At 34.2% G+C, this 26,563-nt stretch overlaps 6 non-coding genes across 6 annotated transcripts; 3 read left to right on the top strand and 3 right to left on the bottom strand.

Moving 5' to 3' along the window:
• Positions 1-1,069: 1,069 nt before the first annotated feature.
• Positions 1,070-1,142, bottom strand: Trnak-uuu. Its single transcript has one exon. It is a non-coding gene; the product is annotated as a tRNA-Lys (tRNA).
• A 1,193-nt stretch (positions 1,143-2,335) lies between these two features.
• Positions 2,336-2,408, top strand: Trnak-uuu. The gene has a single exon. It is a non-coding gene; the product is annotated as a tRNA-Lys (tRNA).
• Positions 2,409-10,376: 7,968 nt separating this feature from the next.
• On the top strand, positions 10,377-10,449 carry Trnak-uuu. Its single transcript has one exon. It is a non-coding gene; the product is annotated as a tRNA-Lys (tRNA).
• Positions 10,450-11,242: 793 nt separating this feature from the next.
• On the top strand, positions 11,243-11,315 carry Trnak-uuu. The gene has a single exon. It is a non-coding gene; the product is annotated as a tRNA-Lys (tRNA).
• Positions 11,316-13,735: 2,420 nt separating this feature from the next.
• Positions 13,736-13,808, bottom strand: Trnak-uuu. The gene has a single exon. It is a non-coding gene; the product is annotated as a tRNA-Lys (tRNA).
• Positions 13,809-14,437: 629 nt separating this feature from the next.
• On the bottom strand, positions 14,438-14,510 carry Trnak-uuu. Its single transcript has one exon. It is a non-coding gene; the product is annotated as a tRNA-Lys (tRNA).
• Positions 14,511-26,563: the final 12,053 nt, after the last annotated feature.

Raw genomic sequence — 26,563 nt, 5'->3', positions numbered from 1 at the left:
GCAGAAAAATAAGGCTTTGATTTTATTTTAACCCTCAACCCCAAACCATATCCCTTATCTTTTTATCTTTCTAACAAATCAACGTACATCCCCACTTTTATATTACTTTTGTTGAAGTTGTCTTGAATAAAGTGTTGCCTTCCCTTAGGGCCTTTTATGAAGAAACTTCTCCACAGCCAAACGGAAAACTAAGTATATATACCCAACAATGTCCCCGGAATTTTTCCTCCCTCTCCCCCGACGTTTTCCGATACGGCCGGGAACGCCTGATATATGCTGATGAGGCATATAAATTGATGAGCGAGGGGAAAAGATTGGAAGGAGCGCCTTGAGCATAGCGACTTTATACATAAAACATATACTAATCCTGACTTAACGGACGACGTTTGAAGCTTTAACTTGAATTATAATACATTTTGAAGGATAATCTGTGATATCTGAAGAAGTGCTGGAACTCATCAAATTCTGTGTTCGAATGCCAGTTGTTTTCCTTTAAAGTGCTTGGATTTCTTCATATTTATTAGTGATAATTTTTTAAAATAATTTCCTTGAATATGGGTTAACTATTATCACACCAATAATATTTTTTTAATTAAAAATAATATAAAATGCTGGCTCTTCATGGCACATTTATATTAGGGTTACATTATTTCTTTCCATTCTATTTTCTTTCGACATGTTTCATCAAATTTTGTACTATAATAATGTATGGATGCATTTTGAAATTTCTTATTAATTCATAACATAGTAATTAATAAAATTAAAAAAAACTGTTCAGGTAAATTTAAAGCGACGAAAAAAAAAATTGAAATATGTAACGTCACAACAGGGACTAGAGCCCTGTACTCGTAATCTTATGAGCTAATTGGTAAATAAAAATAATTATTTCGGTATTGTTCGGGGTTGATTTTAGCTATTCTACGATGAATTGGCCATTACGAAGCTAAAATTTGCGTTTATTAAGACAAATCGAATAATCTCGATAATCTGTCTTAAAATAATTAATTAAAAAATGGTTTTGTTTAGAGTAAATTTAAATCCGTAGAAACAAAATTGTTAAAAATATTTGCGCTCGAACAGGGACTCGAACCCTGGACCCTTAGATTAAAAGTCTAATGCTCTACCGACTGAGCTATCCAGGCAGCTGTAATATTTACCTTTGTATTGAATGCCCTGTTGGTTAGAATTTTCCGATTCTTGTGGGCGTAATCGGGGACATTATTTTATGCACTTAATGAAATAGTTCGCTAAATAATATTACCAGGGCAGGTTGAACATCAAAAATTTATATGGGAAGACACCTTAAGAATTTTTGAATATTCAGGTTCTAGTCGATATTAAATTATTAAAAAAATATCTTTTTATCAATGAAAATTTTTTTTGAAGTTGATGAAAAATAATAAATACTAGGCAATAGCAGTTTTGACGCAACGTCAAGTTTCAAGGTAAAATTTATCCATTTTGAACTTATTTACTTAAAAAATTAAATTCTCTATTTTCAAGATGATATACGTTAAAAGATCAATGTAAAGAAAATTATTCAAAACATTGTGAACAGGCACTCAAACCCCAGACCCTTAGATTGAAAATGCTCTATGACTGAGTTATCCAGGCACCTCGAATCTTTTCACTTTGTATAAAATGCCATGTTTGCTTTAATTTTCCAATTGTTATTGAATAATTAATTAAGCATAATTACTATTTTAATAATTAGTTTGTTATTACAATTAATGGATACCCTAGGTCAGCTTGAACATAAAAAAAATTCTTATGTGAAGACACCCTTTAGACAATTGATTTTTAGAAATTGTGAATGTATTTTCAGGATCAAAATGTGTAATGAATATAGACTCGATTTGTTGGCAGGTTGAATAAACGATTTTTATGTGAAGATACCCTTAGACTTTAGAGGACTGTGTTTTTGAACTGTGTAATACCAGTGAATATACAGGTATTTTCGTTGTTAAAATGTCGAGCAAGGCGAGGAATTAATAATTGCGAATAAGTTCCTCAAATATTTTGTTGTCATTCGGTTTTTTGATGAGTGGATCAGAAACAAGGAAAAACAGAAAACTTACAAAAACAGCTTCGGCATGTTAGAAAGTAGAACTTATCAGCATCCAGTGTAATAACTATAGCAGTCAGAAACGTTAAAAAATAAACGTCGAATTGTGTCTTCAATATAAATTTTTGAAGTTCAAGTTCCCCTAGACATATTATACCCCGACCATTACATTATTTTTTTAAACATAATATATCCCCAAATAAGTCCACAATGGCTGGAAAATTCCAGCAATCAACAAGGCATATCGTAGAAAGCGTTAACGGTCGAGCTGCCTGGATAGCTCAGTCGGTAGAGCATTAGACTTTTAATCTAAGGGTCCAGGGTTCGAGTCCCTGTTCGGGCGCAAATCTTTTTTAACAATTTTGTTTCTATGGATTTAAATTTACTTTAAACAAAGCCATTGTTTTATTAATTATTTTAAGACATATTATAGAGATTATTGGATTTGTCTTAATAATGTAAATTTTGACTTCATACTAGCATGATTGCTTTTGTAGAGTAACAAGTAGAAAAAAATTCAGCCCGGAATAACCCAATAATTATTTTTATTTATCAAGTAACTCAATACAGCTAGCTAATTCATATGTGATACCAGTTGATGAGGTGGGGCTAAAATTCCAAAATTGAACTATTTTACCTTTTAACCAGATGTATCGGTTGGTTTTCTGTAAATCTCCAGCAAAAAGGGGATTTTGTCCAACTTATTAAAAATTAGCAATATTACCTCGTTCACAAAGGTTATAAGTCAAACTTATTTATTATTCTGCAGTCCACAGAATAGATCGGTCGGCCAGATCGGAAGCGAAAATTTAAGTTTGTTAAGAATAAGTTAATCATCTTCGATATACGAAATAACATATTAATTAATTTAAAAACTTTTTATTTGGAGTAAATTGACGTCCCTCAAAAGACAATTTACAATTTATGTTCAAACATTTGCGCCCGAATAGGGACTCGAACCCTGGACTCTTAGGTTAAAAATCTAATTAATGCCCTACCAACTGAGCTATTCAGCCTTCTGGAAAAATTCAATTTTGAATGAAATCCTTTGTTTGCTGGAATGCTCCAGAATGGGAAAGTTATCTATCTAAACGACAAGACAGTATGAGAAGAACAGACTAATTTATTATTTCAATGAACATGAATGTACATCCCGGGGGAAAACAAGAACAATGCTTATTCGAAACCACCATAGTGCGTTTATTGTATTTACCTTTTTAGCTGGATGTAGGAATATGTGAGAATTTCATTTTAAAATCTAGTTAAATTCTTTAACAGCCACTTATTTTATAAAATAGAGCGAAGGGAGAGTTGTTTATATTGTCAGTACGTTTTGTTTGTTAATTTATATTTTGTGTAACTAAAACATTTGGAAAGTAAAAATTAAAATGATTATCATTATCAATAAACTAGATAGAAGCACGAAGGTTTTCGACCATGAGGTGATAACCGTTGAATCTAAAATTGGTTTTTTGAGGTTCAAAACCCTCCAGAAAAACGGACTTTTTTGAAGCATGGAGGACCATGAAGTGTCGGCATTCTCCATTTAATTAATTAGCTAAACGTATGTTCAAGAGCGCAATTAATCCCGTCAGGAATTTAAGTTGACATTTTTCACCGAGATAATTTCATCCATTATGGCGTAATGGAGCAGAAAAACATTGTCGACATTTTATCTCTTGTCTTTAACAATTTATCTCATGGCAGATTAATAACCACCGTCGGCTTAATTCATCGACAAGAATGGAAGCTCTGTTTATCAAATTGTTTTATTACTGGCGAATAAAATTAATAAATAGATATTCGGAGATCGTGAGATGCGGTCTGGTGTGACGTAGGTTTTAGAAAAAACATTTTCTTTATCGTGCCAACATTTCGATCTTTATTGAGATCATCTTCAGGGCTCAAAGTGTTTGTTTTCCGTGTAGATGTGTCATTCTTGTCTGTCATGTGGGCACTGTCAACCTGATAGACAAGAATGACACATCTACACGGAAAACAAACACTTTGAGCCCTGAAGATGATCTCAATAAAGATCGAAACGATGGCTCGATAAAGAAAATGTTTTTCTAAAACCTATGTCACACCAGACCGCATTTCACGATCTCCAAATAATCATCGACTAACGGTCACTAATCACCACACATTAATAAATAGAATTAGATTAATTATCATTATCACATTTTTTGTATATCTTTGGCCCTTTGATTCAATGTTTCGTTGTCAAACGGTTAAAAAAATTAAACTATATTGTACAATGTAAATCAGTCATGTGGAAATAGCTTAATTTTGAATTTCAACGAATTTAATTTTTTGATAAGAAAAAACACCTTTCTTGTTGTTTTCTTCTTTACTGAAGGATCGAAATTTTCAACATGATTGTCTGATATTGCCTGACTTGTTTGAACTTTATTTCGGTCAATTTTTTTTATGATTATTTACTAATTGCTTGATGGTGAATTATTATTATTACACTTGAAATTTAAAATTGCTGACTGAATTTTTTTACCTGTATTTATACAAATGTCCTAGCGCTCAATACAGATCTCAAACTGAAGGGGGATATTAAGAAAAAGGAAATAAATCTGGGTCGTAAGATCCATTATATCCGCCTTGAACAAAATCCCGCGGTCACAAAGGATAAATAATTGACATCGGAATCTTCCGCAGTGGCGCAAAAAGCCTGAATCGGAGCAATGGCTATCGTCTGGGATAAATGGCCACCCTTTAAATCTTTCGAGGCCAAAACTGAAAGGTAGTTACTTTCATACTTACTTGGGTTAGGGTTGATAAATGGCCGGGTCGCGTTATCGTGTAGTGATTAGTCAACTGACTCTCACAGGGCTCGTACTAATTGTCAGACATTAATATAGTGTTGGACGTTGCATATATAGATTGAGCTATAGCTACAAAGAGGGATGGTCGGATCGCCTCTCGGGAAATTCAATGTGGCCAGGATCCGCAAAGGCCTTTGTTATATTGGCCCAATCAAACCGGAATTGCATTACGGCTGAGGGACGGATTACATAATTATTAATAATCTCATTTATGGTAACGAGTATAATTAGTTTGGTGTGGACTTTTTTTACAACTATCCGCAAAATGTGAGTCCACTGGAAGTAATGGTTAAAAAATAACAGGCTGGAACACGATAGTTTGGCTACTCACTTTATTATTATTACTAATTATTTTCCACTCTCTTCTATCTATACTTTATTTAACTGTGATGGAAGCTTACACGCTGAAATTATATTTCATCCCTGTCTCACTGTTTTGGTTTGAGAGCAGTTTTGCCAACTCTCTTTCTCACTCTCTCTCTCTTTCTCTTTCACTTTCTCTTATTATTTTATTCCTTTTATCGCAATATTTCAGCATCTTGCTCACCACCTTTCCCCTCTATTTATCATTTCATATCCCCTCTTTCTTATTATCTCTTCTCTTCTATGGTAACGAGGATTATTAGTTTTTAGTGGACTTTTTTAAAAAAAATATCCGCTAAACGTGAGTCCATTGGAAATAGTGATTAAAAAAGAACAGGGTGGAACACGATAGTTTGGCAACTCACTTTATTATTATTACTTTACAATTAATTAAGGTTTTTAGTTGAGATGAAAAAAAGCTAATGGCACGAGCGAGATTCGAACCCACGATCTTCGGCTAGATACGCCGCTGCTCTACCACTTGAGCTATCGTGACCTCGATCCACTCGGACATCAACTTCCTATCTCAACCCCGCCTTATGAGTTTTCCCTCCTTTGAATCCCGCTCGTGCCATTAGCTTTTTTTCATCTCAACTAAAAACCTTAATTAATTGTAATGTATTAATTGGTCAAGCGGACCACGAAATTAGTGAATTTAATAAATTATTATTACTAATTATTTTTAATGTCGTTCCCCTCTCTTCTTTCTATACTTTATTTAACTGTGATGGAAACTTACACTCTGAAATTATATTTCATCCCTGTCTTATTATTTTGGTTTGGGAACATTTTTGCCAAATCTCTCTTACGCTCTCTCTCTCTCTCTCTCTCTCTCTCTCTCTCTCTCTCTCTTTCTCATTCACTCTCTCTTATTATTTTATTCCTTTTCTCGCAATATTTCAACATCTTCCTCCCCACCTTGTTCCTCTATTTATCATTTCATATCCCCTCTTTCTTATTGTCTCTTCTCATTTATGGTAACGAGTATAATTAGTTTTGTGTTTACTTTTTTTACAACTATCCGCCAAACGTGAGTCCACTGAAGTAATGGTTATAAACTAACAGGCTGGAACACGATAGTTTGGCTACTCACTTTATTATTATTACTAATTATTTTTAATATCTTTCCACTCTCTTCTTTCTATACTTTATTTAACAGTGATGGAAACTTACACTCTGAAATTATATTTCATCCCTGTCTCACACTTTTGGTTTGAGTGCAGTTTTGCCAACTCTATCTCTCACACTCTCTCTCTTTCTCTTTCACTTTCTCTTATTATTTTATTCCTTTTCTCGCAATATTTCAACATCTTGCTCCCCACCTTTCCCCTCTATTTATCATTTCATATCCCCTCTCTCTAATTTTGCCTTCTTTTAAGATTTTAAAGTCCCATATTACATTAGTATAGGGTAAAATGAAAATAGGAAAAGTGTAGATTTATTAAATCCATTATATTTCGTGCTCCGATTGTCCAAATAACTTCTTTCAATTAATTATTCTTTATGTAAGGTATTGGGTGAAAAAAATAAAAATGGGAAAAAGGAGGGAAAATTCAAAAGGTGGGGTTGAGATTGGAAGTTGGTGACCGAGTGGATCGAAGCCACGATAGCACAAGTGGTAGAGCAGCCGCGTATTTAGCAGAAGGTCGTGGGTTCGAATCCCGCTCGTGACACTGGCTGTTTTATTTCAACCAGTGCATCACATAAAGAATTGTTATTTGTTGTTCTTGAAAGAAGAAGAAGCACATATTTAATTGTAGATTTATTGTTCTAATAAAACGACTTCATCAATCACATGGACGTATTAATATGAAAAATTTAACATTATTAAAATTTGAAAAAAAACTTCTTCAAATTTCAAACTTGTTCAAAAAGGAGATGTTCTTCAGTCATTTTTTGATATGGTCGAGTATGCATATACACATGGGATCAGTCCATTATTAGAACCGTTATCAACATGCTCGGTACCTGATCATCTCGGCAGTTTCGCCTAATCTCATCATATGTACGTTAATACGAGCAAAATTGCTTAGCATCCATCTTTGTCCGATTATCGGATTGTGAAAACAAATTGTATATGATTAGGTTTTTTTTAACGTGACGTTGTAAAATTAATTTCGGGATTGACCATAGTTGGGTACAGAGTTAATTTTCCTAAAAGGCTAAATTGATTCCCGATGAAATGCGCTGGCGTAGCTGTTTTTCTTCAAATTCTACGCAAATAAAAGTAAGTAATATTTTTTCAACTTTTAATAATACTACCGGTACCAAAATACCGGTATTTTGATAGTGAATTTTGCTGAAAGGTTTATCATAATACGCCTACGCGAATGTGTACAAATACCTTTGACCTTTAGACTACAAAAATATGTTTATTCATTCTTTTCAAATTCATAAAGTTCTGAAAAGGACTGTGAGAGGATTTGACCAAAATCTCCAACGCGACAGTGGTCCACTGTCTAAATAATCCATTAGAGAAACGTTCCCTTTGTGAAAAAGCCGATATTATTGTGACATATTTACATTTACCGGATTTTGCCCCTGGGTGATTGACGACGCGTCAACGGTTCCGAATGGGTGCCGGGCAGGTGGGCCTGCCAAACTGCAGCAGACACCTGGCAGGATACCCTCCCGCCGAGGCCAGGTACTTTTTCTAAATGGGTAAGGCGAAACTCAGCGAAAGGCTCTTTTGAGTGAATACGGTTCTAGGATTTCCTGGGGGATCTGCCAATCTCGGACGGATCGAGTTATAACTCTCCTTATGAAGACGTATAACACTGTTAACACATTTATCAAGTACGATGCTGATCTTTTTATTTTTCGTATATCTATCGTATATCCCTAATCATCTCTAACCAGCCTTTTCAATTTGTCTCTATCAATTTTTGATGTTCAAATTCTTCTGGATGTGTTTATCCTATAATTGCCATCATGTAAGGTTTCCATCGTAAATGATATAACTTCTCAACTCAATCTCTCAACTCTCTACTCGAAAAAACTGCAGCCCCAGGAAGCAAAGTGGGAGCTGAATATAGACTGGAATTGCCTAAGCGGCCTGGAAATCTCACTCGGTACAGCATTAGAGTTTTAAATTCACTAATTTCGTGGTCCGCTTGACCAATTAATATATTACAATTAATTAAGGTTTTTTTAGTTGAGATAAAAAAATTAATGGCACGAGCGGGTTTCGTACCCACGATCTTCGGCTTGATACGCCGCTGCTCTACCACTTGAGCTATCGTGACCTCGATCCGCTCGGACACCAACTTCCCATCACAACCGCACCTTTTGAATTTTCCCTCCTTTTTATTGCCATTTTTCAAAATGTCGTGTAATCGGATTGGATTCTCGACGACAAATGAAATGGCCACGGAGAGCTTTAGTGAAGTATACTTCATTTTAAATCATTAAATTCACTAATTTCGTGGTCCGCTTGACCAATTTATATATTACAATTAATTAAGGTTTTTTTAGTTGAGATAAAAAAGTCAATGGCACGAGCGGAATTCGAACCCACGATCTTCGACTTGATACGCCGCTGCTCTACCACTTGAGCTATCATGACCTCGGACACCAACTTCCCATCACAACCGCACCTTTTGAATTTTCCCTCCTTTTTTGCCATTTTTCAATTTTTTTGCCATTTTTTTAATCTCAACTAAAAAAACCTTAATTAATTGTATTAGAGTTTTAATCTAAGGGTCCAAGGTTCGAGTCCCTGTTCGGGCGAGAAATTTTTTGAAGAAATTTTTATTTTTGACTAAATCAAAACGGCAAATAACTATTTTTATTTGGCAACTATAGTTATTGTTTTTTTTTAATTATTACTGTAGTTAATTATAGACCAGTAAATGCAGCTATGGTAGGGCTAAAATTAATATTTTTACCTTCCAACTGGACTTAACTGCTTCTGTATGTAATTTATTATTTTCCATTCACTCAAAAACTTTATTAGTTGATAACAACGATTACTTATAATAATTTATTATCCCTATATCAATTATGAAAGAATATATCTTCTGGTGTCTTCAAATACAAATCGTTGAAGTTCATGCTCCGTTTCGAAACTATTTCATTTTTTTGTAAATAAAAATTCACCGTTCCACCGTCCAACTTGCAGCGAAGGTACTGAAGTTCAAAAATTGATCAACTTTTACCTTCTAACTTGCCGAAGCTGTTTTTGTAAGTTTTCTGTTTTTCCTTGTTTCTGATCCACTCATCACAAAACCGAATGACAACAAAATATTTGAGGAACTTATTAGCAATTATTAATTCCTCGCCTTGCTCGACATTTTAACAACGAAAATACCTGTATATTCACTGGTATTACACAGTTCAAAAACACAGTCCTCTAAAGTCTAAGGGTATCTTCACATAAATATCGTTTATTCAACCTGCCAACAAATCGAGTCTATATTCATTACACATTTTGATCCTGAAACTACATTCACAATTTCTAAAAATCAATTGTCTAAAGGGTGTCTTCACATAAGAATTTTTTTATGTTCAAGCTGACCTAGGGCATACATCAATTGTAATAACAAACTAATTATTAAAATAGTAATTATGCTTAATTAATTATTCAATAACAGTTGGAAAATTAAAGCAAACATGGCATTTTATACAAAGTGAAAATATTCGAGGTTGCCTGGATAACTCAACTTTTCAATCTAAGGGTCTGGGGTTTGAGTGCCTGTTCACAATGTTTTGAATAATTTTCTTTACATTGATCTTTTAACGTATATCATCTTGATAATAGAGAATTTAATTTTTTAATAAATAAGTTCAAAATGGATAAATTTTGCCTTGAAACTTGACATTGCGTCAAAACTGCTTTTGCCTATTATTTATTATTTTTCATCAACTTAAAAAAAACACTTTTAATTGATAAAAAGATATTTTTTCAATAATTTACTATCGACTAGAACCAACATATTCAAAAATTCTTAAGGTGTCTTCCCATATAAATTTTTGATGTTCAACCTTCCCTGGTAATATTATTCACCGAAACTATTTCATTAAGTGCATAAAATAATATCCCCATTAAGCCCACAAGAATCGGAAAATTCTAGCAAACAGGGCATTCAATACAAAGGTTATATATTACAGCTGCCTGGATAGCTCAGTCGGTAGAGCATTAGACTTTTAATCTAAGGGTCCAGGGTTCGAGTCCCTGTTCGGGCGCGAAGCTTTTTTTTTACAATTTTGTTTCTATGGATTTAAATGTACTCCAAACAAAACCAGTTTTTTTATTAATTATTTTAAGACAGGTTATAGAGATTATTGGTTTTGACTTAATAAACGTTGTTGGCTTCGTACTGGCCAACTCATCGTAGAATAAATATGTAGCTAAAATCAATCCCAAAAAATACTGAAATAATTATTTTTATTTACCAATTAACTCTATATAAAATGACCAATTCTCCAACTGGTACATGTTATAACGATAGAACTAAAATTCCAAAATTCAACATTTTAACTTTCAACCGAATTTTCTGGAAATCTGTACCAAACCTTTCATCCAACTTATTCATAATTATTAACACTCGTTAAAATGATCAAAAAAGTTTTTAAAAAAATCTCTGGACATTATTTCCGACACTAAGTCATTTTATTGGAAAATAAATTTCCCTTGTCTCCGGTAAGCCTACCTATAGCTAGAGAATTCAAGCAAAATTTCCAAATAATAGGTATAATGGTAACAACATTTTGTTTTCTTTTATTAAAAAAAATTGTAATGTATAAAAAGATAATTTTTGAATTTAGCAGCATCCAGTGTAATATCTATAGCATTCAGAAATATTAAAAAATAATCGTCTAATTGCGTCTCCAATATAAATTTTTGAAGTTCTAGACTTATTATACCTGCACATTAAATTATTTTTTTAAATATAATATATCCCCCAATAAGTCCACAATAGCTGGAAAATTCCAGCAATCAACAAGGCATATCCTAGAAAGCGTTAACGGTCGAGCTGCCTGGATAGCTCAGTCGGTAGAGCATTAGACTTTTAATCTAAGGGTCCAGGGTTCGAGTCCCTGTTCGGGCGCGAAGTTTTTTTTTGTTTCTATGGATTTAAATTTACTTTGAACAAAAGCAGGAGTTTTTATTATTATATATTCTCTATCGACTGATTACAGAGATTATTGAATTTGTCTTAATAAACGCAATTTTTGACTTCCTACTGGTACTGATCTATTCTGTAGAGTAACAACAAATCCTCCCTAATAATGTAATAATTATTTTTATTTACCAATTAACTCAATACGGCATGGCTAATTCATATGCGGTACAGATTGCTACGGTAGCCAAAAATTTCCATATTCAACTATTTTACCTTTTAACGATTGAGTTTCCGGAAATTTTCAGCATAATAGGGCATTCCACACAAAAGTAAGCACCAAAAAGTATATGTATTGATATGTCTAAAATGAAAATTTTCAAGTATGGTGCCGTTTAGCTTACCGTTATTTTTATTTAATTGCGGTAAAAAGTTTGCGAACATTTGGGAAATTATTTAGATTTAATATGTCAAACAAATTATTTTGTTACGGCAGTAGAAAATAGACTTAAGTAATAAAAGTTAAGTATTTAGGTAACTGAACAAAAGTTGAATATTATTAATGGACAATGATCTTCTTGTCGCAGTAAAGTTTATTACTATCTAATCTTCATGATAATAATTTATTACCAGTTTTTATTAAAACGGAAAGTAATTTTAACTCTATTATCAGTGGTAACGAATAGATACAGAGTTTAATCGCTTTTAGATGAAATAACTTAGAATAATTAAAATAAAAATGTCCACCGGAAACAGAGCGCAGATAGGCTAAACAATTTTATCAATGTTGTAAATATTAACAATGAGTGGTGAGTATTTCTTGAAATATGGTCGTTACCGAATATTTCGGTCTGCCTACCCTCTCTGACGTCTGTGCTTTATCAAATTTCGGGTTCATCACCACGCAGAAAACTGAGAAATTTGTTAATGCTAAAACATCATCACAAAAAAAGGCCTTGTAGTAAAATTTTGTTTGCTTTTATTTGGGAGTAAAAGTCTGAACACTGAATAATTGATCTGGAAGACACGTTTTGTACGTTTTCCAGCCATATTCTGCACAGATCACCTTCCCCCCCGCTGCGTTCCTGTTGAAGAGAGCGGATCTAATTTGTGAATGGACGGAAAATGAGAAGTAACATGATCCACTTTGGCATCCCGAGGGTTCTTTTGCAACATTTCATAATCTATTATCCGTCACTAATGGAGTTCGATTCTAGATTCGTGATGGGCGTTAGATTATATCTACACCTGGTTAGTCTCCCGTCCGTTTCTCCTTTGTGTACATCCCTTTCATAAGTGTACGAATCATGTTATTCAGTTCGACAAAGAAGCGTGATAGGAGTCTTAAAGATGACGCAAGTCCGGCTTGAAACAAATAACTCACACGATGACGACGTGTACTTCATTGCAAAGATATCCATCATTGTTGAGACAAGGACAAGGCCTTTTGGACTAATTCATTAATTATGATTGTAAAATAATTTCAAACCGAAATCTAAGCAGTGTAGCCTCAGAGTCTGCTAAAATAATGTATTGATTGGAACTTCTTGATTACAACATAACACTTTTGATATTTACCAAAATCTACTACGTCAATACGTCTTATCCTTACAAAATAATTCGACATATTCTGGACAAATTTAATCACTTTTAAAAATTAATTAATTAAACGAATTAATTAAAGGGAATGTAGGCGTGAAAGAAACACCCGATGACTGTGTTCAGTTTGCAGTAGAAGTCAAGAAGTCTCTTAAAAAAAAAAAAAAATAATAATAAAATGTCGTTATCGTATAAAAATAGCTATTGACGAGGTGGTCTATGTTATCATATCATTGGAAAGAAAATGATTCAAAAAATTTTGAGCCCGAATAGGGACTCATTCTAATGCTCGATTAATAGAGGTATCCAGGCCGATCGATTCATTTTCTTTTGAACAAAATAATTATTGCGATTAACAATTTCAAAAGGAACAGTTCGATTCAAACCGAATAATTTCTTGTTTTTTGTGGAATGCCTGTTTGCTGGATTTTTCTATCTACAAATGGACTTAATTTAATTTACTTTTTAAAATTTTTAAAAAAAGTAAAGTATTTTTATTTTTTAGTATTTTTATTTTTAGTAGTAAAGTATTTTTTAAATTTTTAAATAATGCCATATTGACGGAATGAATATGGAGAGACACTATTAGAAGTTGATTTTTAACTTTTGAGGAAGGCGATGTATTACTAAGTTGTTCAAAAATTTAGATTCATTAAATTTCAAAATTTACGTTTATTAAGACAAATTCAGTAATCTCTCTTATTTGTCTTAATCATTATTTAAAATTATTAATAAAAATCCCCTCTCCCTGCTTTTTTTCAGAGTAAATTTAAATCCATAGGAACAATATTGTTAAAAAAAAATCTTCGCGCCCGAACAGGGACTCGAACCCTGGACCCTTAGATTAAAAGTCTAATGCTCTACCGACTGAGCTATCCAGGCAGCTCGACGTTTAACGCTTTGTACAATATGCCTTCCTGATTGCTGGAATTTTCCAGCCGTTGTGGACTTATTGGGGGATATATTATATTTTAAAAAAATAATGTAATGTTGGGATATAATATGTCTAAGTTAGCTTGAAATATTATCTTTTTATCAATTATAATTTTTTTGGGCTAAAAGAAAACAAAATGTTTTTATTATTAATACCTATTTGTTGGAAACTTGCTGGAATTCTCTAGCTATATTAGACTTACCGGATACTCAGGAAATTATATTAAAAAAAAAAAAATTAGTACTGTCGTAGTGTCGGAATTCATGTCCGGAGATTGATTTTTAACATTTTTGAACATTTGAAGGAGTGTTACTAATTATGAATAAGTTGGATGGAATCCCCTATTTGGTCATTTTATATTGAGAGTTAATTGGTAAATAAAAATAATTATTTCAGTATTGTTCGGGGTTGATTTTAGCTACATATTCTACGACGAGTTGGCCTGTACGGAGCCAACATTTACGACTATTAAGACAAATCCAATAATCTCTATAATCTGTCTTAAAATAATTAATAAAAAATGGCTTTGTTTAGAGTAAATTTAAATCCATAGAAACAAAATTATTAAAAAGATTTGCGCCCGAACAGGGACTCGAACCCTGGACCCTTAGATTAAAAGTCTAATGCTCTACCGACTGAGCTATCCAGGCAGCTCGAACTAACGTGGTTCTGATACCCCCATGCGTCCTCTAGTCCTCTGATGCTTCGTCGTACGACCTTTCTTCTGTGTATTTATTTATTATAATGTATTATTAATAAAAATATTTTTGTTTGTAGTATTACGTTATTTGTTCTCAATTGGTAGTTGCTATTTTTTCCTTGGCGATATTTAATATCAGAAACTGAGTGACATTTTGACGAATAAATTTTAAATAGTTTTGAATTCCCAGAACTCGTTGCATATCCGAGATCCAAAGAATGCCTTCGAACGTGACGAATTGGCTTAACGGAATACCGAGAGTGGATCCGGTTTAGAGGCACAGCAAAAAAATATCGTCTTCCGCGGTTTTCCTCCCATCGGGATTTATTGACTAGCCAGTTTTTGCACCGTTGGAAAAACCACCCTTATTTCCTCGGAACGGATGTGTTTGGACAGGGGTTGAAAAACCTGGGCTACGAACAGACCGTTCCAGTTAGGGTAATGACATGTCCTTAAAGGCTTACCCGAACCCCCCCCCCCGTTTTTCGCTTATACGCCGACGAAACACCTGTCTCTTTGTTTCAAAAAATATTTCGTTGTTCTACCCAACGATGAAATCGTCTGTAACAAGTGGTAATTTTTTCACACTGTTTATTTTTATGGGCTGGTACCATTTTGTAGATGTAAACGTACAAAATCATCATCAGCAGGGTTAAACGCTAGCAATTATTTAAGAAATTATGGGGACAGAAACACACATACTTTTTTCCATGGATGTTAAAGCATGAATAATGCATGCGAGTATTGTTTCTTAACTGGTTAATACCAGTATAAAATACCGTCGTAGAGAAGGATACAAGCAGTGTTCAGAAATTGAAATTTTACTGGTGGGTCACTTCTAAACATATTTAGTTTTACCCTTTGTGAAGGATACATGCTTTTTGCTTTACTTTCTCATGGTTCCTTTGGTGATGGCGGGTTGTCTAATTTATCGAGTAGGAAATAGTTGGGAGTGATGTTAGTCTAGCGATTCACAAACGTTTTAGCCAGCGGACCCCTTTCGCAGAACAAAATCCAGGGCAGACCATTCCCATTCCAGTATTTAAAACTAGATAAATACAGTAAACATCGAACATACGTTTTACTGCATTTTCGTCAAGCATGCAACATACAATGTCATTAACAAACAGTGATATGAGGGTTTATACAGTACGATGTTTTTGGTGAGTTTTCATTAATAGTTTTTGCAAGAGTTTTAGTGAAGGTTTGAGAAGCAACCAGTTCAATGCGCTTTCACATGAAAAATCAGTCTGTTTCTCCCGGCGTTCTGGGACGACGCAGTTTAACTGGGGCTATTTAATTGTTTGGAAGGACTTTCGTATTACAATCCCACACTGAGCTTTACTCTCGTCAGCCTCTATAAATCCCCAATCTAAGTTTCTCTCGTGGTACTTTTTAGATATTCCACTTCCATGGCTGTTTGACCTGCACCTATTCGGAGATTTGTACTGAAGGCTGTTCTCTTCATTTGGCTTGTCTTCAGTAAAGTCCCCATCGGAAGGTGGTCCGCCTCATCAACGCCAATTCGGAACTTTACTAGCTGCATATGTGATGGATGCATGCTTCACGTCGGGGATGTTCAAGTCTCAATGAATTTTTCTCACGTACCAGCTCCTGTAGTTCGTCTCAGTTAGCTCCTTTGAGTCTGTACTTTTTTGATCCGCTTAGCCAGAACGCCTGATGGAGCTGCATCATTAGTGCTTGATCCAGTCATCACCCCGAAGATGATATCTCACAAAACTGTTCTAACTGGGCGATGCTGTGTGCCAATTATAAGACAAAATATACAGTTTTTGTTAGTTGGATGAATACATCAAAGTTTTAATAAGATGGGCACTGGTTGAAAGCTTATTTCAACAGTAATAAACCAGAGTGGATAAGGGCCGGTTTCATTTTTAGGGCAATGAGAGCTGTTATCTCCGTATTATCCATGATTCCATGCTCAATAACCGCGAAGTTCTGCTCAATGGCCTCCATTTCCTCCATCAACTCCCCTCTCTCCATTCTTGATTTTTCCCCCTCGACGAGACCGTTTCGCCTTTATTGTCCGAAAAGCTTTGTTTGTCACGAAGTTTCCAAGTTCGGCCGATTCCCTAAATAAAGCCGCCTTTTCCCCCCGGCCCGGTCTAAATTAACAGGAAATGTGACGTGCTCCGGGCGAAAATACCTTTTGTCCACGGACTTAGCGGGGACGAGACAATTTTCCACGCCCTTTTCACGCCGGCCATTTTGAAAAGTCCTTATATACATCTTAAGAATAACTTTCTCAACTATAATTTTTTTTCATAAAAGAAAAGTTTTATTAACACAGAAATATTTGAAACATAAAAGACGTAACTTTTTTATTATAAACTAATTGACCATACAGTGACATGAAAAGTCAAAACGCACACACAGCCAACAAAACAAAAAATAAGCAAATCAGCAATGTATATTCATACTTCGTAATAAACGTTGTCAGCTTCAAGTTTAATTAATCCAAGAGGATTTCTTGTGAGGAAAGGGGACATGATGAACAATACGGACAAAGGAGGGTCATTCTTGAATTTAATAAGGCGAGGGCAAGTTGAAGAAGCTTGCAGCCCCTTTAGTTTGGATAAGGATGTCAATATGAAACTTTAGACAATTTACGGAATCTCAGGATCTTATCTCAAACTTGTGTGATTTCATTTGTAATGAAGGTAGGACTCGTAAGTAGATGCTCGAATCACTCGACAGGACAGCTGGAAGTTTGATTAATCTTTATAAACATTTTTTTTAAAATAAATTTTGCGTTGTTTATGTACCTTTTATTGTGCTATTTTATGACAAAATGCTCCATAATATTAAATGAAAACTTTTTTATAGTGATTTAGCCCTAGAATTTTTTTGATACAGATTCAAAGCCTCTAAACTTACTAACAATTGGCGCTCGTCAACCTAATGAATTTTTTTTTCAATTAATTAATCTTTAAGTAAGGTATTGGTGATTGAGATAAAAAGTCAGTGTCACGAGCGCGATTCGAACCCACCAACTTCGGCTAAATACGCCGCTGCATTTGATCTATCGTAACTTCGATCCCCTCGGACACCAACTTCCCACCTCAGCCCCACCTTTTTTTAAATTTTCCCTCCTTTTTGCCATTTTTCAAAAAAAGGTGGGGTTGAGGTGAGAAGTTGGTGGTCCGAGTGGATCGAAGTCACAATAGCTCAAGTGGTAGAGCAGCGGCATATTTAGCCGAAGGTCTTGGGTTCGAATCGCGCTCGTGACACTGACTTTTTTATCTCAACCAATACATTACATAAAAATTAATTAATTGAAAGAAGTTATTTGGTCAATCCGACCACGAAATATAATGAATCTAATGAAAAATACATTCAACTAAAGTTTGCTCTAAGTTCTAGATGGCAAGACGATAATGACAGCAGGTGTTACAACAATTTAGAAGGTTATTATTGTTTCGATAGTGATGATGAAGGCACTGCAATGGATATTTACTTTTTTCTAGTGGGAATTATCACAAAACAAAATACTTTCCTCTTAGCGCACCTTTATGAATACTAATATGTCTGTACCATATCCGGGCTCCATATTCACAAAATATACGTGAAGATGTCTCTCTCTGGTGTTTCTCTCGACACAGTCAGCTCGATTCTGTCTCTGATTTGCTAATCTTCCTTAGGCGGTATTATTGAGGGATGGAGCCAGTACAGAGGGTTGTTAATATTCCTCAAATCCTCCCTGCTGATGGGGTTCGTTTCCTTTTTGAGAGCTTGCCTCATACTTAGTCCTTTCTTTCCAAGTAGCTCTAATGTTAACAAGCACTCCTACTTTGGCTAGTTGGCCGTGTGTTCGTTTTCTTCTATAACTTTGTCACGCCTCTAATCGCCAGTACCGATGGGCAGGGGCGGGGGCGGATTATCTTTTCCGTCTCTTATGATCAGAGCGGGGGAACTCACTCCTGCCCTGTCTTTGGTGCTGTCCAGACGATTTTAATTAGAAATTTTCTTTCAAGGTGAGTCAAGGCTCCCCCTTAGTTATTCAAGGTTTTTTTATTTGTCCCAGAAAACGTATTTTGTTTCTTTAAAATTTGAAGTTGAAATTTTATTTGTAAATACATTTTGAGTTGAGATTTTGTTTGTTATTTTTTTTTTAATTTAAAACTGGCGAAAGAGCCGGACCATAAATTTTTGGTACACCTTTTGAGGTCAAGCAAATACCCAAAGGGGTTACAACTTCATGTCCCAGATCCCAGCATAAAGTAACCTTGTTTTGTTTTCATACGGCCCTTATGCCGTTATACTTATGCCTTATAAGTATTTTTAGGACTGTATGGAATTATGTAAATGCACGTATATTTCATTTCCTTCTCGATCAATTCCTATGCACAGAGTTGGACTTCATGGACCTCAGCTTGGACTATTGTTAAGGCAAGTCCAAGGGGTTTTGCTAGAGCGAACTTCGACCCTTTTACCTCTACATCTCCTTGTACAAATCATTAATACATTAGTGTTTTATATGAGGGCCCCTACATGAAACTTTGGGTACCTTTCTACCAAATAATTCTGTTATCTAGAATATGTCAAAGTGAATACACAGCACAGAGGCAGAAATAGTAAGGGAAATATTAAGGGGATTGGAAAAGGAGTTTCATCTGGTTTTGGTTAAAACCCACGGTACTCACTGAAATGAAGTGGTAGATAGTTCTACAATCTCTGATTAGAAGACACTTTGAAGAAGTTCTTTGAGTTCCACACTAAATTGGACAAATACAAGTGATTTTTAAGTTTAATATTTAAAGCCACAAACAACACGACACACAAGAATGACACAATTATGCAGAACACCAACACTTTGATTCCTGAAGATGATCTCAATAAAGATCGAAACGTTGGCAAGAAAAAGTTTTTCTAAACCTCCTACGTCACACCAGACCGCATCTCACGATCTCCGAATTAACTAACGGTATTAAACACCACACATTATTTATTATTCCATTTACGTTTTCGTAGTCAATTGACCAACTTATTTCATTCAGTCAAGTAATTATTCTTTCTTGGTCGAGATAAAAAAAACAGATTGATTATTTATTATGTTGATCCCATATGCAAAGGTCGTTGTGTCCCGTACATGGTTGACATGCCTTGGCTCCGTATACGGGCATACAGGCGTGCAAACGTACTTTAACAGAACAGAAAGTTTTCTTTCACAAAAAGGACCTTTTAAATTGCAATGTGTTTTGTTCCTTAGTCGAATGTTAAATTTCTGTTTTTTCCTAAAACATGTATCAATTTTATTAATACCAATCGATAATGACGTAAAACTGCAACTTATAGTTTGCTGTGGTATTGATCATATGGAAGTACGTGTTAAAAATTGACGGCGAGAAGAAAAAAATATAAAAAAAGTCACATGTGTCCCATCTGGGTTCAAACGACATCTGATACATCTCAGTAACAATTCACATGGGCCTTTATCTTAGTCAGCCCTAAAAGTCAGGCTCGTACAAAACATCATGTTTTGGAGAAACCATGATAAGATAAGAGAAAAAAATAGCCAATGAGGTCAGTTTAAATCTTCACCAGACATAATAAAACAGGATTGGAATTTTTTATTATTTTGACTTTTAAATGTCAGCCTGTTTCGATTATTTACTTATTCTTTGAGAAATATATTCGGCCTTGTCTACCAATATGACAGGATCTGTGAAAAATTAATTTTTGAATTTTAAGATGCCTTAGTCTTCCACTTCGAAACTTCAGTAATAATAATAAATTAAATATTATATGGAAGGAAGGAAACCTTTTTTATAACTGGTCCAATCAAATGTAAACTCGTCGAAAATAATATTTAAATAATCTTTAATTAAGGTTTTGGTTGAGATAAAAAAGTCAGTGTCACGAGCAGGATTCGAACGTCGTGTGTGACACTGAATTTTTTTATCTCAACCAAAACCTTAATTAAAGATTACTTAATTGAAAAGAATTTATTTGGTCAATCGGACCACGAAACCTAATAGATGTAATAAGAAAAATGAAGTATACTTCACGAATGCTCTCCGTGGCCATTTCATTTGTCGCCGAGAATCAAATAGTTTACACGACATTTGAAAAATGGCAAAAAGGAGGGAAAATTCAAAAGGTGGGGTTGAGATGGGAAGTTGGTGTCCGAGTGGATCGAAGTCAAGATAGCTCAAGTGGTAGAGCAGTGGCGTATTTAACCGAAGGTCGTGGGTTCGAATCCCGCTCGTGACACTGACTTTTTTATCTCAACTAAAACATTAATTAAAGATTAATTAATTGAATAGAATTTATTTGGCCAATCGGACCACGAAACTTGATAGATGTAATATTACTCAAATATATTCTCAATTAGTGACCGTTAATCGATAATTATTCAGAAATCGTGAATCCAGAAATCCAGACCGCATCTCACGATTTGTGAATAATTATATTCTCAATGTGCAAGCCGCGAAAATGTCATTTCCAGCTATACTGAAGAATGCGGAATGCTCCCAAACCGGAGGTTTATATTATAAAATAAAAACTTCAATTTCATAAATGAAAAAAACTTGTAGACTTTGTTTAAATTGGAATCCTTTGTGTTCGCAGTCTTCCTAATGCCTGTAAATCGGTTCTTCTTTTGTCTTCACCAAACTCACCTTTAATTGACCTATTGGATTAATATTATTTTACTTTTTTATCACGAATCCACGCGGATGCGAGGTCACGATTTCCTTCGGCTTTAAATCATCGATTTATTACAATCTAGATTTAAAAAGAAATTTGCTGCTTCATGTAACATTGTCCGATTTAAAACGTACTTTTTACCACGACGCGGGCAAAGAAATCAAAGAAAACCTTTCCTTTTTACTGGCTTAAAAGGGTTGAGATGGAAAGGGATGTTTTACCACCGCCGCCTACTTATTCATCTCCTGATAAATAATTTGAATGATAACCCTGCAGACATTTACAGTGTACTTTCCGGGAAAAGTTATTCGTAAGAGTATCTGACATCGTCAAATCGTTTCCGAGAAGTGGTTTAATGGAGGATAAATTTAAAAGATCTGGCGCTTTCACCGCGGAAGCCGCTTCATTCTCCTTTGATTGCTCACGACTTGAGACCGGCCGAATGCCAAAGTACGACTAAAACACCTTGGAAAAAAAAATTGAAAGCGTTGAAATAGGCACACTTACAAAATCAGATAACATAAAACTATAGTGTACTGAGTAGCATCAATAATTGTATGAAAAGTTCAGTTTGTTAAATATCAATTAAATACCTGATAATCTACTTTCACACCATGGGGATTTTTTTTTCAGGATGGCGTAACGAAGTGTAAACAGACAGGTGACATTTTACGAACGTATAAAAGGGCACGACTGTCTAAATAAAGCACAAACCCACCATTGAAGATAAAGAGATTCAATTGACAGATTAAAACAGATTTGAAAGTAAAATCTATACATTGAAAAATATGTGGTATGTGGCACCACAATATTCCAATTTGAGTTCCAACTAGTAGAGCTAAGTCAAGAAAATAAAAGTAAAAATTATTTTTTACTTTTATTGTTTCATCAAAAAAAACCGTCCAAACACCAAATACTCCCTCGATAAGTTGGCTCTGGAAACGATGAAATAAACTGATTTCCTTTATTTTTAATATAATGAGTGGAAAAAAATTAAAAACGATCTATAAAAGTAAACAAGTTATTAATAATTTGTTTACGTTTTAAGACGACTATTAACCTTTATACTTAGTTATTATCGAAAATAAAAAAATAAACACAAGTATCTGGTATTTTGGCCTTTGCGGGTATTTGAGCTTCTCAACGTTTTTGATATAGTAGGGGTATTCCCGATCTTTGTGTTAACCCTGTTAGCTCTGTTAGGTCCTGTTAGATCGAGAAAAATGATGACAGACTTGTAAGAATCGGGTAGGTAACATTGCTCGATCCAACAGGGTAGGGCCAATGTTAAATGTTAAAAGTCGAAGGTGTAGTCTCATTACTATCCGTTAGGGCGTAGGTAACCAACATGGCAGCCATGAATTTAACAGCTGGTTTTTTGTTTACAAGTATTTTTATTCTTAAATGCGCGTTAATTAAATCAGAACAATACATTTCGTTTGATAATTTCTGACCTGTGCTTGTACTCTCATTCATAATAGATACATCCCGTATCCTATAAAGTTGTAAGCAAGTTGTACAATATCGGCACGCATTGAAGCGTGTCATTTGTTAATACTTTTCGAGTACATAAATTGCATTTTCAATGAAAGGTTGATTTATTTTCCTTTTTTATTAACTTCTGTCATCTTGCAATTTGACACAAAAGAATAATAATAAACAACAGCATGCCTTCAAGGACTGTTATAGCTTTATTTTGGGTTCTACCAACCACCACGCGCAGCATTGAGGAAAAATTAATATTTATTTAGAAATCGTGAGATGCGGTCTGGTGTGATGTAGGTTTAAGAAAAACATTTTCTTTATCTGCCAGCGTTTCGATCTTTATTGAGATCATCTCCAGGAATCAAAGTGTTTGTCTTCTGTGAAATTGTGCCATTCTTGCGTGTCGTATCGAGAGTGCAATAAAGATCAAAACGTTGGCACGATAAAGAAAATGTTTTTCTGAAACCTACATCACACCAGACCGCATCTCACGATTTCTAAATAAATATCGATTAACGGTCACTAATGACCACACTTTTCTACACGAGAAGAACGAAGAACATGGGATTCTATGAACAAATTGCAACTACATATGGACACGAAGCTAAAAGTATCCTGAAGGCCATCGCCATCAATGAGAAGAAACTCGCATCGGCTCTCAATCAGAGAACTTTTTTGCTGAAACGCAGACAACACAAGGTATTTCCTACTCACATCAAACACAATTTTAACTTTACAAATGCCACACTAACACAGCCAAACACCAGAATCAACGACATACGTAAAGCAACAATAAATTTCAAACGAAACATTCTAAACATAGAAATCACCATGAGCATCCAAAACATTAAGACACTAACACAAAAAAAAGGGCACTCTCGACACGTCACTCAAGAATGGCACAATTACACAGAAGACAAATACTTTGAGCCCTGAAGATGATCTCAACAAAGATCGAAACGTTGGCACGATGAAGAAAATGTTTTTCTGAAACCTACATCACACGAGACCGCATCTCACGATTTCTAAATAAATATCGATTAACGGTCACTAATCACCACACATTTCTACACGGGAAAAATTAATGTTTAATATGCTAAGAAAAGATAGGGGCGTTCACGATCTTACTGGACATTTCACTATTCGAATTAACACGAGTTAACATCCCACAAACATCGTGAATACTCCTACTGTGTTGTCAAGTGATGATCCTGAGGCTTGACGTCCTATCTTTATTCGTTCTGTGTGTTATTTAAGAGCATGCTCTATTTTGACGAAGCGCCCGTCTCGGATTGCTTTAGTTCAAGGGGTGACTTTGATTTGTAATCGTACCATAATTTAACCCACAATTTTATTATACAATAACTTTCTGATATTACTGGAAGCGAAAGGCAAACACTCGAAAAGCCTTAACAGTTTACCAAGAATTTATTGGATTAAAAGAGTAAACATTTAATTAAAGATACACAGCAGTGTAGTTATATTAAAATCAACATTCCCCTTACAGAATCCTTTTTGTTTTTTAATTTGCAACCGTCGAATAAAGTTTTAACAGGGAAAATCCTGCATTCCAAGGGAGGCATGTCATTTTAAGCAGGGGAAAATATTAAATGCCAAAAAGAAATCTTTTTTTCTTCTTGATAATCCTCGAGAGTCGGCAACGTTAAGACTAACAAAGTATTTCCCGCTTCACCCGTGTCCATTGAAATTTCTTCAAATCCATCTTCACGGATAAGCCCAGTGAGACAAAAAATGACTCGGTATAAATCTCTTCCTTCTACCTCTTATTATTATTTCTGTAAAGGAGTGTAAATGGAATTTTTATTCCCGTTGGGACAGAAATCGTGAAAGTGTTGAAACAAAATGCATTGTAGAAAAGATAAATCGGAAATTGCCGGAGAGGAGGATCAGGAAATTGATCAATTACGCCTTCGAAACATTCCCTTTCAGCCGTTATATGAGGAAATTCGGTCGTAATAAGTTTTTCAAACGATATGCAATCTTTTCATCGTATCATAGTTCCCTTTTTTTCAATTAATACTCAAATAAATCGAAAAATTTTCCTTTACCACACACAAAAATAGTTAATATTTTTATCTATAAAAACTTATATTTTACATGGTTTTGTTAAACGGTGAATGTTTTTACAGGTTAATTTTTGCTTGGTAATTTAAATCCAAAATATTGTATTGTATTTGGTATATAACATAATATTTGTGAATGCATGTGTGCATAGTTTAGTTTTATTTTTAAATGTAAATATGGCTGCTTCAGGGAGAGTTCTTGGAAATCAGACCGATAGAAGCCGACGTACCGCAAGGTAACATTCTTGGTCCCATCTTTTATGTCATTTAAGCCGGGAACACACCCGATGCAACGCCATGCGACGCTACCCGATGCCTTGCCACGTTTTAGCAGGGTGTGCACATGCGATGTCAAGCGCACGCCACGTACAGTCACACAGCGTGCATCATAAATCAGTATCACAATAAAAACGCCTCTTTTGTTCTTAATGCTCTATTTTGATCAAAACCTTGTAATAAATTGTGAGTTAAATTTTATGAGCACAGCCATGTAATAAATTAATTAATATTTATGAAAGGCATTGGTTGAGATAAAAAAGTCAGTGTCACGAGTAGGATTCGAACCCACGATCTTCGGCTAAAATTTTTAGTTAAATTGTATGAGCTAATCCATGAAATAAATTGTTCGTTAGATGTTATGAGAAAATTCATGAAATAAATTGTTAGATGACTTTTATGAGCAAAATGGTGTAATAAATTTTAGTTAAATTTTATGAGCAAATCAATGTAATAATTTGCTAGTTAAATTCAATCTATGAATAAATGGTATTCAGCTGTTTTGATCAATTTTCTGGCAAATCATTCAAATCAATTTTTTAAAATAAAAAGTAATGAATTTTTGATCTCGGTTAATTTGGTTTGTATTAAAATAAGTATATTGTAATTAATATAACGATTACATATACATAGTTTGAAATAAACTACAAAAATATGGGTGACCTGTTTTGACGTTACTCGACGAAAATGGTGTAATTGTATGAGCAAAACCATGAAATAAATTGTTAGTTCAATTCTTCCATCAATAAATGGTAATCCGGTGTTTTGATAAATTTTCTTCCAAACCATCATAATTAAATAATTTTTATAAAAACTTATGCATTTTTGATCTAGGTTAATTTGGTTTATGTTAAAATAAGTATGTTGTAATTAATATAACGACAATATACACGTAGTTTGAGCAAAATATGAGTGTCCGGTTTTTTGCCTTCGAATGTACTCGATGCGACCCGACGAAAATCTGGACATTGGGGATCGCATAGCGTAGAGTAGTGTAGCGTTGCGTGGCATCGGGCACAGAACGGGGTAATCGGAGTTTGGATTTAATAATAATAATAAATTGCCTTTATTTATATTATTTGACAATATGTAGTTATATATATGTTTAAGCAGGCTTTTCCCATGGTCACAAGACCGTCAGGGGAGGGCGCACATGTATATATAAATAGTATAAGCAATAAACTTTTTAATAAAGCAATAGAATGTAGTATTAATTAACAACTTATCTTAACACTAGTTTAATGATATAATTCATGCAAAAAATAAATAAAATGAATAACAATAAAATAAATAAATAAAATAAATTTAAACAATAGTAACATATAACAGTTATACATAATATAATATAATAAATACATAAATAATAAATATATGTCATTTTACATGCTATTAAAATTATTCTAATAAATTGTTCTTTAATATTAAGCTAAACAGGTGTGATGAAGATTTAATCATAATTAAATTCTTGTATTAACCTCTCTCTATACTT

This window comes from Cimex lectularius, unplaced genomic scaffold, assembly GCF_000648675.2.
Source record: "Cimex lectularius strain Harlan isolate CLEC.00 unplaced genomic scaffold, Clec_2.1 scaffold30, whole genome shotgun sequence".
Lineage (NCBI taxonomy): Eukaryota > Metazoa > Arthropoda > Insecta > Hemiptera > Cimicidae > Cimex > Cimex lectularius.
This window is presented reverse-complemented; position numbering and strand designations above follow the sequence as displayed.